Below are 19,914 nucleotides of genomic sequence, written 5' to 3' on the forward strand. Positions count from 1 at the left end.
GGCAAGAAGGCTATCTATGAATAACCTATGGTTCCATTCGAGAGAGCCAGGTGCAAGTACTTACACCCCCACAGAGAATAGAATAGAAAAGTACATTTGCGACATGTAATCTCACCCTAACACATCCGTTGGTGGCCAATTAGCACCTTTATAGGTAGGCAGATAATTTCCGTAATAGATGGAGTGTTATGCGGCGAAGTGAGTGGCTGACATTAGCCGGCCGCGTCCAGTAAGAAGTTTGCATTGACTCCGCCGCGCCGGTAAAAACAACCTTCTTAAATGACAGCAGCATAAAAACTACGGACAGTTGGTATTCGAGCCAAGGTCCGGTAATGAGATATGTGACTTAGATATCTCTGCTAAAAGAATTACCCGTATGAACATCTGCAGCTGTGTAAGTAAGTAAAAAAAAAAACACGCACTCACGCCTTGTACTAATGTACTCCCTTGCGGGGTAGGCAGAGGTGCATTGCTGCACCCACTTTTCGCCAGAGTGTTATGTTAGTCCCAATGTAATAGGGGGCGGGCCTATTGCCATTTAACGGGCACATCCAAGACCCGAGAACAAATATCTGTGTTTAAACAAATATCTGCCCCAGCCGGGAATCGAACCCGGGACCATCGGCTCAGTAGTCAGGGTCACTAACCACTACGCCATTCGGCCGTCCGTGTATGTAAATACTTGTGGTATAGGTTTATTTATTTAAAAATATTGGTTCTGTATCCGTTCTTGTTTTGTCTGACTCACGAACAAGTGACAAGGGGAGCGAGAGAATAATTGTCGTTTAATATTTTATTTATGGTTTGGTCATTCATTTATTTGTGTACTATCACAAATTAACACTCCTATTCGGCCATCCCCTAACCAAACAACAGGCACATATCTAAGGTCATGCATCGGTCCAGTAGGATAGCGTCCCAAGATCGTGGTTTCTTGTAAAGCTCTGAGTAAAAATAGGTAAATGTACCTCAATTACACATGCTAAGTTGATTATTGCTTCATATGAACATTTCCAGTTTCATAAACTTGCTTTAGATTAGATTTGACGGTTAGGTTAAGCACCCACTATGGGTGACTAAAATAAGGAAAACATTATTTTTTCAAAGATAGAATATTTGAAACAAATTGCTTAGTTGTCATTTTAGGCATACGAAAATAACGTAACCGTGCATTGCGTTATCCGCCTTATTTCTTTCTCACTAAAAACGATTTTGTCATACCATCAGTACATTTAGTTTTTGAATGTAATAGACGTGATTACAACAATCGGGAAACGTACGCAGGCCGCAGATGGACAGATAGATCAAATTAACGTGGGACAACTGTTTTGTCTTATCTCAAAGTTTAGCTTTATGGTTTTGTGCAATGCAATGTTTTTATTATGTACCTACCTAGATTTTTTTGTAATGTATTTTTCGTTTGTATTTTTGCGGTGAGTAGCTACTGCTTCTCATTGTCAGTTTGTCTGTGATAAAGATTTATAAAATTTGTTAAGTTTAATTTGTTTAATTAATAAAAGAGGTCGGTGCGTATGCCTCTTTTTCTAAAGTAAACGTTTTGGAGCTTATTTTAATTATTTCACAGTTGTATGTGTATCTACATCGTTGCATATTATAGGTAATTAGCCCCTATGAAATAACCCGTTAATTATTGTAAAGTGGTTTTGTGTACTTATAAACAAATAGGTAAACTTAGAAACTTCAAGTCATTATCATTACACGTCCGTGATTATTGCCGTGTCGTCTAATGATCGCATTAACTTTTCTTTGAACTAAAGCTCTCTGAGAAAAGAGAAAATGCGGATCAAGGGAAGCACATGGATTTGACATTCGTTTATGTAATTTTAATTATAGTTATGAGTTTATGACTGAATTAGTGTCATCTTTAATTGGCCGAATCTCATATAGGACCTTATTTAATAATGATGATGTCTACAGCAATGATGCGGTGATGTCGCCGCGGTCACTGACGCAGCTGCGCCCGCGCACGCCGACTGACGCAAGCCACAGCCTCATCAACTCCACAGGAGTGTCACTCTAGTCTACTCTATATAAGACGGCTGAATGGTGTAGTGGTTAGTGACCCTGACTGCTATGCCGAAGGTCCCGGGTTCGATTTCCGGCTGGGCAGATATTTGTTTAAAAACAGATATTTGCACTCGGGTCTTGGGTGTTGATATTTATATTTAGTATGTATCTATGTTTGTATTTGTGTAGATATATCAGCTGTCCGACACCCATAACACAGGTTCTGCCTACCTTGGGGTCGGATAGCCGTGTGTGCGATGTCCCAACATATTTATTTATATATTGGAGGGATTCCATTACATAGGTGTTTTTAACCCAACACGGTAAAGCAGTGGTTGGCAGTGGCGTTACGGAAAATAGGTTTGAAAAAGCTAGAGTGCGCCCTCGCGGTAATGACGCTGTCTATGGTCAACAAACATTGTAGGTAGGTACTCACATAAAACTTTGAAATAACCATCCAAAATAGATTTTCTGTTTTGGAAGAAAAGGCAACTAAGAAACAAAAGTATCGTTTATATAACGATTATGATTCTTTTGAATAAATTAAGAAAACAGTATTCATTATTGATAGGTTTGAACTTGAAACTGTGGTCAGTAGTATGATACATAATAATAGAAGAATGCGGATAATGCTTGTCATTGAACATGATTTGAGAATATTTTTCCACAAAACTGTGTTTGTGAAGGCAGACTGCAATGCGTAAATAAGGAACTTGTTGCTCATATATCATAATTATTCTAAATGTTACAGTTAAATTATGAATAAAATATCTAAATTGGTAACCCGTGAAAATTAACGAGTCTTATATTCATCACTAATAACGAGCCTCTAGTACGGGTTTTGCTATTTATGAAAACGAAAAAGTTTACGTTTTCTCCTGTCATCTGCATACATTATCTGTCAAAAGTTTCATGATAGTTTCCATTAAGTAGAGGCGCCACTTAGTATGTGAGAAAACGTAAACTTTTATAGTTTTCGACAAACTATCAAACCTGTACTAAACCCACGTGAGGATAAAACTTTATTTTAACCATAGGTATCACTGATAGACATAAATAACATCTGATTGGTAGATTTCGTCTCAGTTTGTAACAAATGGTGCTTTATATTAGATAACGTAAGTTCCGGATATTTATAAGTTAGTGACAGTCCCATGTTGCAGCATCAATCGGTTTAAGTTAATCCAAATAATTGATGGCAAAACCAGAGTTCAATGAATACCATAAAAGGTTAGACCTAAATAGACCCGTGACACAATTGTACAAAAATTTTGATCACGATTCTGACCAAAGTAACAAAAGAAGCTGCAACATCAGACATTTTTGCGTAAAATTTCGTGCAATTTTGCAAGATGCAGCCGACACGCGCCAAATTTAAGCGGAACGGCAGATGTTCTGGAGAAGTATGATGTGTTGATACTAAAACACATAGAAGACCGATAGGTATAGTTGAGTAAGATAGAAATGACTATAACAAACAATCCTATCTACAGGATGTTGCATAAAGGGTATACTAAGCCGAAACCAGCATTAGATATAACATGCTAGTTTCGGCTTAGTATACCCTTTTTGCTACACCCTGTATAATGCCATAGCGCTTTTTATGAGAGTGTAATGTTCGGGGGTATCGTGTATTAAGTAGCTGATGAGGATAGTTAGGGCTGTGTTGTGTAGCTGAAAAAATAACGCTTCTTCTGATTCGTTTGATAATGAATTTAGCTTTGAAAAGGTGGGAGAGGAGTGGTGTGCATTGCGCAACTCACCCTAAAGTAGATCTAAATGGTTTTAGACTAATAGCAAGTGTCGACAAAATAAGCGAAGGGACTGCTCCAGCCCAGTTATTATAGGAAAAGTTGACGCAAGAAGAACAATGCATGGGAATGAAGCTCTTGTAATAGTTACGAATGCTTGTTATAAAGCAACGAACAATCAACAATTAATGAACAACTTTTTAATCCACGAATCAAAGCGAAAGCGAATGAAGAATTGGGATTAGAGAACTTGAGATCCATACCCGTGGATTGGAGCTATTCATTACATACCTTTTTGTTATTGCACCACCGTTAACACCTCTATTGTCTTATGAATAGGATTATGTATAAATATTTGATATACGATCATGATCAATAATGTAGAAACATGATACACGTGCAAATAATTATCTCCTTCTTGTGTACGTTTATTTTATTATTATTAGTAGCAAAGTATCAAAAGCAAACCATAGATAAATAGATAGATGATAGACGGTTATAATATTATAAGAATACTATACCGACATACCAATATACTTTTGTTGGTCATATAAACACCTAGAGGACTAGGCCTAAATCCTTCCTTCATTGGAAGGAGACCCGTGCCCAAGCAGTGGGGACGTGATGGGTCGTGATGATAAACACCTACATATTATTTAGTGTATGATATTATTATACAGATAAGGTGAGATAGTGATGAATCCGGGATCCGCAATCCGTAAAGAACAAGTACTTGAATATGTAAATATGTATGTATAAATAACAAAGCGCAGTGTTGGACTCTGGAAAAACCCATGGAGACTTACCGGATTCCTATTGACACAGAATAGTAACTACACTCACGGGCAATGAAAAGGTTCCACTGAGAAAAACGACAAATTACTCCTAAACGGAAAGTGCTAGCTTAACGACGACGCCTTCTGCAACATTGAAGTACATTCCACAGAGCATCAGGATATTACCAACAACAACAATAACATTATGTTCAATTTTTTAAATGAAATATTTGAAAAGAATGGGTTTGTTTGGTGACGGCACTTTGTGAGTGGAACTATTTCATTGCCCGTGAGTGTAGTACAAGTACTAATATTGACAAGATCGTGAACCCAATAGAATTTTTCCTATTTTCATAATAATGAATAAGTTTTTTCGATACGGTATATAATATGAGTATCTTGCTTATTAAAGATAAATAGTGCAGTTTTATGTTTAGTTAACTAAGTATGATTTTCTTCGGAACTGTTAGTACTTAATTCCTTTAAAAAGCAATTTAGAATACAGTAAATAATTATGTTATTTAAAGTTGTAAAATATATGTATAGATCGTTAGCTCATATTGCAAGATTTTTAAAAGAAGAGAGTAGGTGTGGGGATTTTGTTAAAAGTTAGTAGTACCCCTCATCGCTCATTGACTAATAAACACGAAAGACTATATTAAAACATTAGCATTTCCAGCGAACTTCATTTATAGAATTAACTTACTTACTCCGCTGGCTCAGCGACCCAAAGTGAGTCTTGGCCTCCGATACAAGAGATCGCCACTTCTGACGGTCCAGTGCAGTCTCCCGCCAGTCAACGACTTGTAGCTCGCGCAGGTCCGCCTCCACCGCGTCACTCCAGCGGTACCTGGGCCGGCCCACCGGTCGGCACCCCGTCGGACGGCCCATGTAGGCTCTTTTTGCGCTACGATCTTCTCCCATTCTCTGGAGATGGCCTAGCCAGCGAAGTCTGTGGGCTTTTGTTTCTCCCACTATGTTAGCCCCCGCCATCAGATCTTCCAGTTCGGCGTTTTTCAGGACTCTCCAGCTTCCATCGGGTCTCTGTCTTGGGCCAAAGATCTTCCTTAGGACCTTCCGTTCCGCCACCAGCAGTTTGCTCTCTTCTTTCTGCGTTAACGTCCAGGCCTCACACCCGTACATCAGTATCGGTCTTATTACCGTTTTGTAAATTCTGAGTTTGGTGTTTCTGCTCAGAAGCCTAGACGTCAACACTTTATGCAAAGCGGCACTGCAGCGCAGGAAGCTTTGGATGCGGGTATCGATTTCCTCGTCGCGAGTGTTCGTATCCGTGACAGTGCAACCTAGGTATTTAAACCGGGAGACCCCTTTGTACGTCACATCTCCAACATGCAGGTCTTGTCTGCGAACGGACTTGTCCTTGTAGCGCTTCATGTGGAGATATTCGGATTTTCCGCAGTTTATTCTTAAACCAATTTTTCCGGCTTCTGTATCAAGGAGTTTCGCAGCTTTCCGAACCTCTTCAGCTGTTTTGCCCAGCACCGCTAGGTCATCGGCATAGCCAACCACCTTGTGCTTTCCATTGAGTTGTAGCCCGAAGTCAAGTTCTAAAACTCCTCTGAGAACATGCTCCAGGGCTAGGTTGAAAAGCATAGGCGATAGGGCATCCTCCTGCTTTAGACCGGTGACCACCGCGAACTCATCCGTCAGTTCTCCTCCAACACGAACCTTCATCCTACTCTCCTTTGTGGCAACCTCAACCATGCTCACTATTTTTGCCGGTATTTTAAAGTTGCGTAGGATAGTGAACAGCGCTTCTCGATCAATGCTGTCGTACGCCTTAGTAAAGTCCACGAAAAGTGAATGGATGCTCTGCGCGTATTCCCATTTCTTCTCCATAAGCTGCTTCAGGAGGAAGATCTGATCGACTGTACTACGGTTGCGTCTAAAGCCACACTGATAATCACCAAGGATTTTTTCCGTGTATGGCTCCAATCGCTTGAGCAACACGTAGGACAGGACCTTATACGCTGTCGGGAGCAACGCAATGCCACGATAGTTGGTACACTTCTTTTTGGACCCTTTTTTGTGTACAGGGCAGATCACTCCTAGGTTCCATTCCTTTGGCTGCTTTTCCTCTTCCCAGATCTTGCACAGTAACTGGAATAGTTCCGACTGTACTCGACCCCAGCCGTATTTCCACAATTCGGAGGGTAAATCGTCAATGCCCGGTGCTTTGTGGTTTTTGAGTCTCATTATGGCTTCACGGACTTCTTCAAAGGTCGGGGGTTCCACGATTTCGCTATTGTGTTCCATAGAGCGGGGTACTTGTTCCTCGAGTGGTTGGCAGTTGAGCAGTTGCTGGAAATAGTCGCGCCAGCAGGTCATGATAGTATCTCTGTCCGATATCAGGTTTCCATCATCGTCTTCAAGGAACTGAGCCGTGGGTTGGTAGCCTTTCTTGCAGGAGCTTACTTCCTTATAGAATTTCCGTGACTCGTTAGCTCTGAGGAGTGTCTCCATCCCTCTTACGATGTTGTCCAGATGCTGTCTTTTGGCTCTCTTAATGATCGTTTATAGAATTAAAGTGAAAAAAATTTAGAAAATCTGTGATACAAAAATAATCATAAAGGATACGTAGGTACCTAGGTAAAGCTAGCTATAGTACTGAATAAGAATTCAGTAGCCAATTTGTAGCCCCGTTGTTTGGGAGTGGCCGGCGCGAGCGCAGCCTAATCCCATGATAATAGTACAATTTCAAAATGATTATCCGATTGAAGTAATTTAATGAGAGCAATTGCGTGTAAATATCAGGTTGCAGTGGTCAGCTTTAAACTCCAATTTACAGTTTGTAATAGAATGTTTTATTGTGATACTGTAAGCGAAGTTAAATCAAATGCATCAAATGGCATGATGGAGCAGATTTGCGACTAGATTCAGTCACTATAATAACTCCTAGTAAATAATATAATGTAATGGGGTGTTGAACAAAAAATGTTTAGAATGACGAGCAGAGTCACTTCATTTCGGGTATACTATACAAGTTGTGTAGATTATCGGTAGCCATCATCGGGTACATCTCCGAACGGTAAACCCTCCTTATAGTTATAGTTATAGAAAAGGGGAGGGCAACCAGTGCCCATTCGCCACTGCGACCTAAAAGATCTATTGTGACTCCCCTTGCCGAGTCAAATCTCACTATCCAGGCCCAGGTCTTTTATAAACCTGATGATCTTACCTGGAGGGAGAGACCTGACATCTATGGGGGCTAATTTGTAGCCGCCCAAGATTCTGTTTCTCTTGTGAATGATGGCCTCACATTCACAGAGAATATGCATGGGCGTTTCGTCCTCTTCATTGCAAAATCTACAAGTTGGAGTATCGGACAGACCCATTTTATGTAAGTGACTGTTCAACCTACAGTGACCTGATAAGGTTCTTGTCAAGACCCTTAACTGGTTGCGTGTGAGCTCTAAAGCTCGACGCGTAAATTTCTGCGAATAGCCCACGATTAGGGCTCTTGCATGATGTTGCCCTGGTACATTATTCCAAGCCTCTAAGCTTTGGTTCTGTGCCCAGTCCTTGATCTCGCGACGACTGGTGCATTTTGGTAGCCCGATGATGGGCTCGGGGCCCAACGGTAGGCTTTCTGCTCCCAGACGTGCGAGCTCCCCTTCATGGATTCCATTATAGGATGTGACTCTAGTAGTCCGCTGCTCCATTTACTTTATGACTACTATCGTGGCTAAAAAATGTAAATAAAAAAGTAAGTAGGTACCAACAATGAATAATTATACTATCGAAATTGTTAAATATTATATCGTAGGTAGTTGATAACAATTCTACTCTACTTTGGGTTGATTTTTCAATAGTCAGATAAAAGTTATCTGAGGAATAATCCTGATGCTGTCGCGCTTAATGCTTGTATTAAACAGTGACAGCAACTTTATTCCTCAGATAACATTTATCTGACCATTGAAAAATCAGCCCTTAGAGAGTGAGTAAATAGGGTTACCAAAAACTACGGATACTTCATTATCCTATAAGCTTTTATTTAATTATCTAATAATGCAACAATAGGCTTAAATCAGAGTCGCTGTCGACGGAGATTTCAAGCAATTGTTTGGAAAGGTCACAAACACTCACAAAATATGCTTTATCATTATTTGTTATTTACCTTCAGTGCTCGATCTTCATTGGTATTGGTATATTGGTGGTGGTTATGTATGTAAGTAAAAAACGAGGTTATCCTTACTTTTTGACTCGTTATCAGAACTCATGTTTTACAGCTAAGAAATTCAGTGTAGGATAATCCTTAAATATTATCAATATCTAATGGCTTTGTCCAATGTGGACAAATATATTGGTAAAAGTGCAAAGGATAGTAGTAAGTATCACAGTTACTTACATAAACGACAAAAAAAAGATTTTGGCTTCAGTTTTGCAAACTTTTGCTGTTTATTAGCACTCAAGAGTGCGAGTTCCTTGTTCTGATATGTTTGAGATAGAATTAACAGCATCTTGCAAATTTTTTAGGACATGGAAGTTGACATTATAATATACTGAATGCAACAGGAAACAATATCGAGCTAAACAAACTTAAGAGTTAGAAACATTATGCTTAAGTACTTGAGTCAGCTCAATGTACCCACCTTTTGTGATTCCAAAGTGAAATAAACGATCTCCTATTATGGCACAGGGAGACTTGGCACAACACATCACACTCACTACACGTATACAATGTCGCTGAGTTCACTGCATCGTTAGATTATCACTGGGGTTGCACTAGGGGTGGCCATTGTCGGCTATTCGTAATTCGAGTGTTTTCACGGTCCGACATAAGTATGTCGTGCTATATCGGTAGAGGCTTGCGCCGGACTGAGCGGTATAGTTTTATCGCGGGAAGGAGCGCGGCCGGCGCTCAAGGTCCCGCGGCGGCTGCGCGGGCGCACGTACAGCTTATCTCGAGCCTTTGTCGTCGCCTCGCGTCGCCGCCGCCGCCGCCGGCAGCCCCACGAGGATGTTGGCACGGAAATGATTACACAAACCTACAATTAGCGGTAGGCCCAAAAAACCTCCACGGAAGTACTCGTTGAAGGCACTGAGATGCAGAGTTCAGATTAACATTGAAAGGTTACCTACGTACGGAACGTACTGGAAGGCGGTAAACGAGTGTAGTGACTAATTTATTGACAGACGTGATAGGTCATCGCCAAGTCTATGTGACCAATTTCACGTTGTCGCTGATAAGTCTGTAACCGCATTTACGAAACAAAGCCACGACACGACGACGGCGGCCGCGGCGCGGCGGGCACACGTTCACGTAATTAGTACAAACTACAAAGTACAGATAGGCGTGTAGTGTATGCAGGAATGTATGCAAATAGTGAATGAAAACACGTTTCACTCGAAGCGTTATGTTTTCAAACATCCGGATCGGCTATTCTATGTAAACCAGCGGACTATAATAAGTTCGCTGATGTAAACCCTGAATAGATAGTGCACTAGGCCTCCGCCTTTTGAGGCTTTGAGACCTTTTTCGTAACAAGTTCTAAAAATAGTCACTTCGTACATAAGTATATCGGCTAGGCACGTATTTACCACGTGAACTAATACTGCATTTATTTAGCCGTTTCAGAATCAAAAAGATATTCTTAGCATTGGTATGCACGTGACGATAAACAAAATATATTCATAGCACACGAAAACATTTGTGGTTAAACATTTTTTTTATAGAAAACAGGGAGCTAGGTGATTTTGCAATTATCTAAAACAAAAATGCGTTGATGACAGTCATCACCAACTCACAACATGTTGAACACAACTTCAATTCAGAGAATGGGCTTCAGGAAGTAGTCATATTGACCTTAGCATTCGGTAACTTAGTAATCAGAATGTGGAAAACAGTAAACACTTCCTATAACTGAAGGTCGGGTAAGTATCGACAAGAAATTATTAAATATTGATTATTCGGAACTGTCGGAAGTTGTTTTTTTAAATGCCAAGAAACATTCATGAGATACTTATTCTGCAAGAACGCACAGCTGTGTGCTTATTGTGCGGATATGTGTGCTACGAGCGAGTATAATTGCTAAGCTTGCAATGTTATGTAAAAAGCTAATTGTAGGCAACTCTGCATACTTAGGCCGTGCCTAGAACGTACCTAGGCGGATATTTTTTTATTATTTTTGTAGAGGTATTACTTAAGGAAGTTATTAAGTTTTTAGAAACAATTGAGGCTAGCTCAAATGACACAGCGTTTCTTTAAAATGGTCAGGAACGGATAATAGGATATTCGTGCGGCAAATACGCACTATTATGTTTTAGTAGAAGTTAAGACAACACGCACAAGATATAGCCATAGTCACTGAACCTATTCATTACGTGACGTGGCCTAGCATTACCTACAAACGTACTATAAAGAACTACTTAAGTACTTACTCAATAAAAGATAACAATTTTTAGTTAGCTAACAAACAATATTTCAAAAAAAGGGTGTATCCTTATATGTGCATAAAAAAATTGTGGGATTTTTCCACGAATTTTAAGTGAGTCCGTTTGTTTTGATCTATTTTGCGTTAGAACTAGAACAAGCCAGAACTGTTCGATGCACGACTTGCCGCAGTCATGTAGTATGGTAATTAGAATGTATAGGAATATCTTTGGAAAAACCTACACCTAGTGTTGCGTCCACATGGTTTTAGAATTTCCCAATCAGGAGGGAGGGGTTTAAGGGCCTGTTTCACAATGTCTGATTAATGTCCAACTTCACTTACGTGTCCATCACGATATTCACCGAGAACGCGTAGACGCGTAGACAATAAGACACACAAAACATGAAATAGATTCTGATACTTACATGAAACTGTGCCTCTGGGGAGTTTTAGAATTTGATTTTTTAATAATGTCAGTAATTTGATCCGTCGCGTCGATTGTTTGATAAAGTTATAGCGGACTCGTGTATACCACCCTCGGTGCATAATAAACCTAGCACACGCAAGACACAGGCACACGTTATTAAATTGCATTGTCAGAGTAACAATCAAACAATCAAGATGATCATGAATGAATCTAATAATGAGACAAAGAATATCTAATCAAGTGTTGATGGCATCTTAGAAGGACCTTGCTGTCGGCCGGGGGTGACCTCATGGCGACCTCCGCCACAATACTGAGGAAAACCGGCCACTTCTGCCAAGCATTGCTTAGCATTCTTAATTAAAATCGATATTAGTAAGTTTTAATGTCGCAATAACCGACTGTTTGCTTCCTTGAGGCGGCCGGCGGCGTCAACAGATATTGTCATGTGAAGTTATTATAAGAATGCAAGGTTCTATTTTTGTCGTCACTAAGAATAAACAATGTTTGTATACTGATATTTCCTTCAAAATACGATGCTTGATAACAGAGGTCAGCTGTTATATTATAATCCGTTGACTGATTTGCTGTGGTATAATCCATTAGTCAGGATTGGATATTCTAAATTTAATCGTAGGTAAATGGTAATAAGGTGGTCGGGACGTCAAGAGCCCTCTCTAACAACATTCTGTACTCTGCATTGTCTTTTATTACAACAGTCCATCTATAAAGCCATGAAAATAAAGAGTGAATTAATTTAAAATAACTAAAAGAAAGGTAATATAGGTACATCGATTATTAATTAATTCGAATTCATTTCTGTTTCTAGGACTTTATAGATGAACTATATAGGCATAAACTTAGTATTGTATCGGTATGTATTAAGCGGTCTTTCAAGATAAAATACCATCATGCCCCAGATAGGTACAGAGTTGATGATGTGAAAACGTTCAGGTTTTACCAGACTCGTGAGTCACTGAGGACATGCGGAGACAGTCTGTTCCACTGACCTCTCAAATAAAAATACTAAAATATTTCTACCACTCAGATAAAAGTACAGTAAATGTGAGTTGTAGATGAGTTTTTTAAATTAATTTATACAGCTAGCTTTCCGAGACTACCATTTGAAAGTAGGCCTATATCAGCCTATGATACCTCAATTTGTAGACAATGCGTCTATAAGTCTGTCACATAATAATTTCATTTACAAAAAAAAAAACTTAATTTTTGCTGCAGTCTGGGTCGGAACAAAGATCGCTTCTCTGTTACGTATGCATACTTATGCAAAACGGTCGAGCCTGCATATGTAAGTACCTATATACCTACCCGTAGACGGAAAACCAGCAATGTGTTGGCAAACCGTTCGTCATGCATTTTAACATGATGCTTCATTATCGTAAAGGTAAGTAAGAAAGTATGTATGGTGGGTAACTGGGAACTGAACTTATGCACATCAGATGCAAGCCTCCGAAACAGCCAAAAATTGGTAATAGGGGGATAAGTCTTGAGTTCTGGGTTCTCATTTGTAGATAGTAAAATCATGTAATCAGAGCTACATGATTTAGGAATATTTATTGGAAAAAGTAACTTATAACTCTCATAAGTTTCACTTACATTGCGATTGCGAAGACTTGTCAGTTTCTTTACCCTGTGAATTGTATGAAAGCATGAACGCAGGTAGAGATGCGTTTTCTGTGTGTTGGACTGTGCGTGTTTTCTATACAAACGGAGATACCAGCCACGCATACACATTATTCACGCAAGATGCAGCGTGATGCGTGGCAGTCTTGTGGCAGTGTGAGAACCGCCTTAGGGGTGGACGTCATCAACACTCGGACAGTTACTCAAAGTTTGTCCTACTTGAGCAAACAGAGCTTGCGGTTTTTTGTCATTAACTTGTGCTCATAACATTACGTTATGTAAAATAATAAGTTTTATGATATTTTCATTTTTACTTCAGGTTTTGGTTGTCTTCCGTGATAGAATAGAATATCTAGTAAGCACTTAAGTACCTACTTGGTACCATCATAAGCTATCTTGAGCCTATCCAAACGATGCAAGCCTATTATTTATTGTTTGAACTTCTGACGAGGTGGTCACATGTCGCCACATTGACCGTCGTTTGTTTACATTTTGCACATTAAATGTAGGACAGGGTACACCCAACAATGCGCGTATGTGCGAAGCGCGTTGCGTAAGCGTGCGAGTTTCTCTCATGGAATGCATTCAACCAAATCAAACGGAATCCTCGGCGGTACCGTTGTCATTGTAAACGTGACATACTTGACATAGCCGGGTGTTGCTGCAGTTTTCCGTTTGTACTAATTTGTTTCTCGAGTAATCTTTCTTTGTAAATCTATTGAATGATAACTGTTTACTCCAAAACGGAAGGTTAAAATAATTGATAAAAGATGTCTTGAACAAAAAAAACAAATATATACTCGTCTCTAGCATCATCTTACAAGAATGTTAACACATAACATAACTTTATAACCGCGTCATTACAGACTGCAATAAATAGTTGAGCAATACGAAGTAACTTGTAACTCTAACCAGCACCCGGCAACCGCCATTGCCAGCAAACAGTGTCAATAGCTAGCTCTCCGTAAAGGACGCTTTCTTCGCTCAATATAGGCATTATGTAACCCAGACTAGGGGGGTCACTACAACTTCAACAACAAGATATATCGGAGCGCGAAGTCACTACCTTATTGCATGGAAATATGTGTTATTGGATGATGTAAAGTAAAGTCGGAGTAGTTCTGCAGCGCTTACAGACATAACTCAATCTTGTCACAAGAGTGCTCAGTATTGTTGCTAAGCCAAACAAATCATTCGTATGTTAGTACTCACTTGTTCTGTACACAATGCATTTGTTAAATAACAAAGAGATGGTATCTTGTGCAGCAAGGTTTGGTTAAAACTTAATTGGCCGACAAAGTTTTTGCAAATGATTTAACAACAAAAAGTGAATTAAATAAATGGCGTATATTACATCAAAATTAAGTAAGATGCATTGGTGTAACAATGTTACAGACCGCATCATTACCACTTTTGGGTTATCTACCTGTACCTAATGAAATGAGGAAGATCACAAAAAATATAAATTTATGTAATTACGGGCCGGAATACTAAGTTCTTGTTTGACATAAAAGGTCTAAAGCCACATCCTTTGGTTTACGGCTCCTTGTAAGTAGTGATTATTCTGTGAAGATCGCAGTTTGACGGTTATCTGTAATTGTTTCCGGTGCGGAGATGAGGTGCGCGCGCGCAGGTGAGCGCACGAGCGTCGGGTGAGACCTCCTTGTTACCACTTGTTGAGGATAAAATGGTATTTCAATGTATTGCGTAGCTACTTCCGTGATTACAAGTCTTCCTGCGATTGGTCATCATATCGTAAGGCCAGTTTACTCATCAAAATAGGTTCAACTGTTCGTGTGTTATTTTTAGCATAAATATCATTGTAAGTAGGTATTTTACCTTGAGTCAGGTTAATAAAACAAGTACTTAATTAATTATAAAGATAAATAACCGGGTGCAAGAACAAAGCACAGTACGGATGACCTTGCCCCGCGCGCCAGTAGAAAGTCAACTTTCTTCAATGCAGAAGGTAAATGTTATTCCGTAAAGGTCAGTATTGATTCACGTGAGCGCTGGGTACAGGCGCAAAAATTAAGACGTGACAAAAGTTTTTCATTGCACTCACTCACATCGCATAGCCTCAAGAGCGAGTGCGACGATAACTTTTGAGCCCTTCAGCTGTCGGAGTCGAAGGACAGCGCTGCGGGGCTGCTGCAGCGCTTTCATGCCAAACCAGTTGTGCTCGACCGACCAGACGGAGTGTGCTCGTCAGGGCTTCGAGCCGTCTGTTGACACTTTCACTGCCGGCTGCGACGCGCTCTGCCAAACATCACTCTTCACTTTCCAATATCTTATTTCCATCGCCATTGCGCCCATATTTGCTCGCTTCGACCGCAGCCGTCAGTCTTTACGTCACAGCGGGAAACAATTATATCACCACGAAATCAGCTGCTGGATAAATGGCACACGAAGGTTAGAGGCGAAGAGTTCGCGATTTTTGTAATGTTGTGCCAACCATTTTTGTAAGTGAAAATTGAGTTTAACTGTTGAGATTTCAGATTAGCGTGATAAGCACGATGATTTTTCCCTACTATTGGTATACTACAGCATTGAATGTTTATGTATACAAGGTACTATGAAGTTAATGAAAACTTTCTAACTCACCTTAGTTCTGAGAAGATAATCTTGTACTTTTCTCTTTTCATTTCCACGTCCATATAATGATGTCACTAACGCACCTCAGTTTCACTAAGCATGTCACAATAAATGAAGACACAGTACATTACATAATCTTCAATTATCACATCCAAATATCTTTACAATTCGACAGTGTCATGTCGTATGATGAATGTCTCGTGATGCGTCGCCATTGGTGTTGTCACACCTGTAACAAAACATTGAAACGTTACAACTCTGTTGCTTCCGCCTTTATGATAAATATCTGCTTCTGGATAGTTCTGTTCCTAAGAAAATGATTTCAAAAAGGTTTTTATTCTTCATTTGAGAAACATGTTTAGTATTGTAATAATGTGTACCTACAAAAATGAAATTATAAATACGAAGTGTGCCCATGGCTATGGACACAGAAACTCTGTCTTCATACAGCACAATATGTACTCGTACCCTGTACTTTACACGTATTTGCAGACAGTCCATTATTAAATACTTAATCCGCTAACTAGAAAGCGCTACAAGTGGCTCGTAGAGGTCAGATAGTAATTAAAAGCCATGCCCCATGGCGCTGTCCTCAAGTTGCTGAACATATCAGATGGATAAATTAGCACCCAGCTTTATGACAAGAAGACAGATTAATTCACAGTTTGCCCCAACAATAAGTAGTCAGACTGTTTGTACACTTTTTAGTAGTAGTTTAATAGGTTTTTAATAAAAATGTTACGCCATATTGCAGTGTAGCATTTATGTATGAAGTTTTTAATTTATTCATATTTTTTACATCCTTTTTTGACAAAACTAAATGTGACAAGTGTTTTTAATGATTTCATAAAAATTGGCACACATTTTTGCTGGCGGTATGAGCCAAAGCTTCTTATTTATACATATATAAGAGTAAAAAAGTTACAATTATTGCAATTACATTGTAAACTTATGGTTTTTAAAAAAATATTACCTAAATACAATTTATTTACAATTAGGTTCGGCTTCATTACCTAAAAGGAAGATTTCAGATAAATCTTTCTACTGAAATTTCTAAAATTAGGATCCTCTAGTTTTGCCACCAGCAAACAGACAAAATGAGCAATATGACGTACACCACTATACTTTCTGCTCAGTTTGTGTAAGAACTACTTATTTGAAGCTATTTATTTAATGATTAAGTAAACCTACCTAGCTAAAATGAAATTTTACGATTATTGTGCATAAGTATATCGAGCATCATCTTTCAAATAATCTTCTTACTACATTGTAACAAGCACTTATTTTAATTGAAATTTCAAACCGTAGTACATAGTTAATATGAATGAGAGTATGAAACAGCTTCTATGTACTCGTATCATGTACAGTTTAGTCGATGTATCTACTAGACTACAAGATCGTGTGCAGTACTGGAGCTGTTGCGACATTAGCTGGAGTTTTCGTAACTCTGAACATCGCGATGACTTCGGTGAATATTGATAAATTCACTGTTATCTTACACCTAGACTGTAGCGTTAGCTTGTAAAACTTATTGTTTTAGGTTTTGTTTGTATTAATTAAAAAAGTACTTGCGCTATTTTAGGCATAGTTTGGTGGTATCTCAATCTAATACGGATAGGTTTATTTTATAAAAGACTAGATATGACCAGTAGCTTTGCTCGCATATTTTTTTTCCGGTAAGAATTCCAAAATATTAAGGTGTTAATTAATTTTGCTGGAAATACTAACACCGTTTTACCTAAGTATGCTGTGTGACTATCTAATTTATTTTGCATATGCATAAATCGTGTATCACGATTCTTTAAATTTCCATAAAATTCACCTGAAACTACGTGTCTTGGACGTGATGGGTCGCTCTAGCTTACTAAAGACACAGTTACGAAAAGACTACTCCATTTCGTTGCATTAAACGTAGCGATTCCATGAGAGCTCTCGTTCGTTCGTTTTTTGTTAAGATAGAGTAACCTTCCTGTGCCATTCGGTGCCATTACTCATACGACAACGTATAGCCACTGTCTCGCGGCGAAGTTTGAATTATTCGAGTCAGGTGCTCGGCGCCCACTGCATGCAGATCAGAGAGAAATTGCCTTATGTTCCGAAGTGTTGCCTCAATTTACATGTGATACATGTTTTTTGCCTATCCAGGTTGCTGCAATTGGAAATAATATATCGATAAGTACCTATTGTATTGTATACGGGTATACTGCCAAATACTGATCTAAAAACCTTTGAGTACCTCATTGGTTCACACAAAAAAAAAACAACGAATATGTCAAACCAACTTATAGTGCCACGATCTTATCTGTTCCGGTGGCGACATCGCTGTGATCGAATCCAGTGATGCCATCGATAAAATTTTGCCTATTTCTGGTTTAAACGACAATGCATTTCTGCTATTACCTATTGTTATAATTAGGTACATTCATAAGTATAGATAAATCAAAATATAGGGTCGATAGTAAATGAAAGAGGATATAATATATCAAACGACATTTGCTGTATGGAAAATTTGTCCACGGCGAACAGAAATAAAATTAGTTCTGATTATGTTCTGATATAGGAGATTAAAATCTAGATTACAATGGTATATGGTAATATATGTGGGTCGTGGGAATAACGAGATACGACTTAAAAAAAACTATTAATTATTATTTTTGATCACTTTATTTTACATTTTCTAAAGTAAATAGAAACAAGAGCACACAATTTAAAGAAATTCAGACAGTGTGCAAAGGCTTATTCATCATCATCATCACGACCCATCACGTCCCCACTGCTGGGGCACGGGTCTCCTTCCAAAGGCTAATTGCCAAAAAGCAATTTCTTTCAGCCAACTCTTGATAGGTTGGGAAAACAATGACATGACATAAATCATCATTATTTCGTCTAAAATCGCTGCAGGTGCGAGAAATTCTTCTTGGTATACTGCCTAAGATTTAAAGTATCATGTCATGTCCTCACACCTGTAATCAAAGAAAAATAAAGATTATATACTTTTCATCACGAGTATCACGACCCATCCCGTCCCCACTGCTGGGGCACGGGCCTCTCGGGAAAATATTTAATAAAATTACATGGAGTATATGGGTAAAATTATTCGTCATATTTGGCAACACTAACCTGTAGCCGCTGCAACTCGTTCTTCCAATTTTTCAAACGGAATTAAAGGCGCCTGAATATGTTATTCTTCCTGCATAAAAGCCAATATATATAGTACTACTTTTCTTGCATCACATTACAGCGCTTTTGGCATTATTTCACCCAGAAAATCACAAAACAAATTAAATAACGTAGCGTCAGCCTCTTCGCAGAAATTGACAACTCAAATAACGCACAGAGTATGAAATGACGTTTGACAATGACGTCTCGTTAGTTGCACATTTTGACCACCGGAACAGATAAGATTGTGGCACTATATACCTATCTTTAATTTTGTAATAGTACAGGTGTGTCTTACCTAAGTAGGTAGTTGACATTTTCGTAGCTACTTATTAAGATACTGGTAAGAGCTTTTTTATCATTAGCAACTTAAGTCCTAATCTGAAGACTTGTAGTCAATAGTTAATTTATTATTATCCAAGCCCCAAGTTGTGTAACAAGGCCTTCGTGGATACAATTCAACGTTGAGTCAATAGTTTTAATAAGACTACACTGTGTTCAGAAAATTGTAATTATTTACGAAAGCACTAATGGTACCTTTATAGTTTATGATGATCTACATTTACAACTACATGTAGGATTAATAAAGGACGTGATTCGGCCAATGGTATTGGTTGCACATTGCTCAAGACGACGAAACAAACAGTCATCAAGGACAAGCTGGCAGATTATAATCTCTTAGTAGTTCCAGCAATATAAAATGTTAGTATATTCATCCTAAAACCTAATGTTGCTAGTATATCATCGGTTCAGTTTAAATGACTTCTACACGCATTTAATTTTATCTTAAAATCCTTGCTTTTTTATAGAATAGTAATGTCATGTTGAATTAGGTATCATATCATGCAATGCTATTCAAATAAGCTCAGCTTAAAGTTTCATACACCATTATACTAGTTGTCTTAATAACTACTACCAGTTTCTTAATAACTCTGTGTAGGCATTATATTCGTGACGGTTTAATCTCGGCTCTCAGCTTAATTGTTTGGATCCGAGAGTCACCTCTGAGCGAACCATCCATCACGGCTTATGAAATTCATCAAACACAAGAGGTCACCGCGCGCTAGAAGGGGACACTCGGGTGAATAAAAACAATAGAAAATACGTCATAAGCATGTAAATTATCCCAGATAGTCTTACATTTA

General features: G+C 38.8%; 1 protein-coding gene across 2 annotated transcripts in view; it reads right to left on the reverse strand.

The window, feature by feature from the left end:
* The window catches only part of LOC105389436 (dual oxidase maturation factor 2), a 31,395-nt gene extending 15,559 nt beyond the window's left edge, over positions 1-15,836 (reverse strand). Inside the window, exon 1 of one of the 2 annotated variants that reach the window (XM_011560540.3) lies at positions 15,620-15,836. The gene's annotated coding sequence lies outside the window, so the exon portion shown is untranslated. Of the gene's footprint in view, positions 1-9,168; positions 9,510-15,619 lie in introns of those variants that run through there. The other variant, XM_011560541.3, reaches the window with a different exon arrangement.
* Positions 15,837-19,914: the final 4,078 nt, after the last annotated feature.

The sequence above is a fragment of the Plutella xylostella genome, chromosome 8 (assembly GCF_932276165.1).
Source record: "Plutella xylostella chromosome 8, ilPluXylo3.1, whole genome shotgun sequence".
Classification (NCBI taxonomy): Eukaryota; Metazoa; Arthropoda; class Insecta; order Lepidoptera; family Plutellidae; genus Plutella; species Plutella xylostella.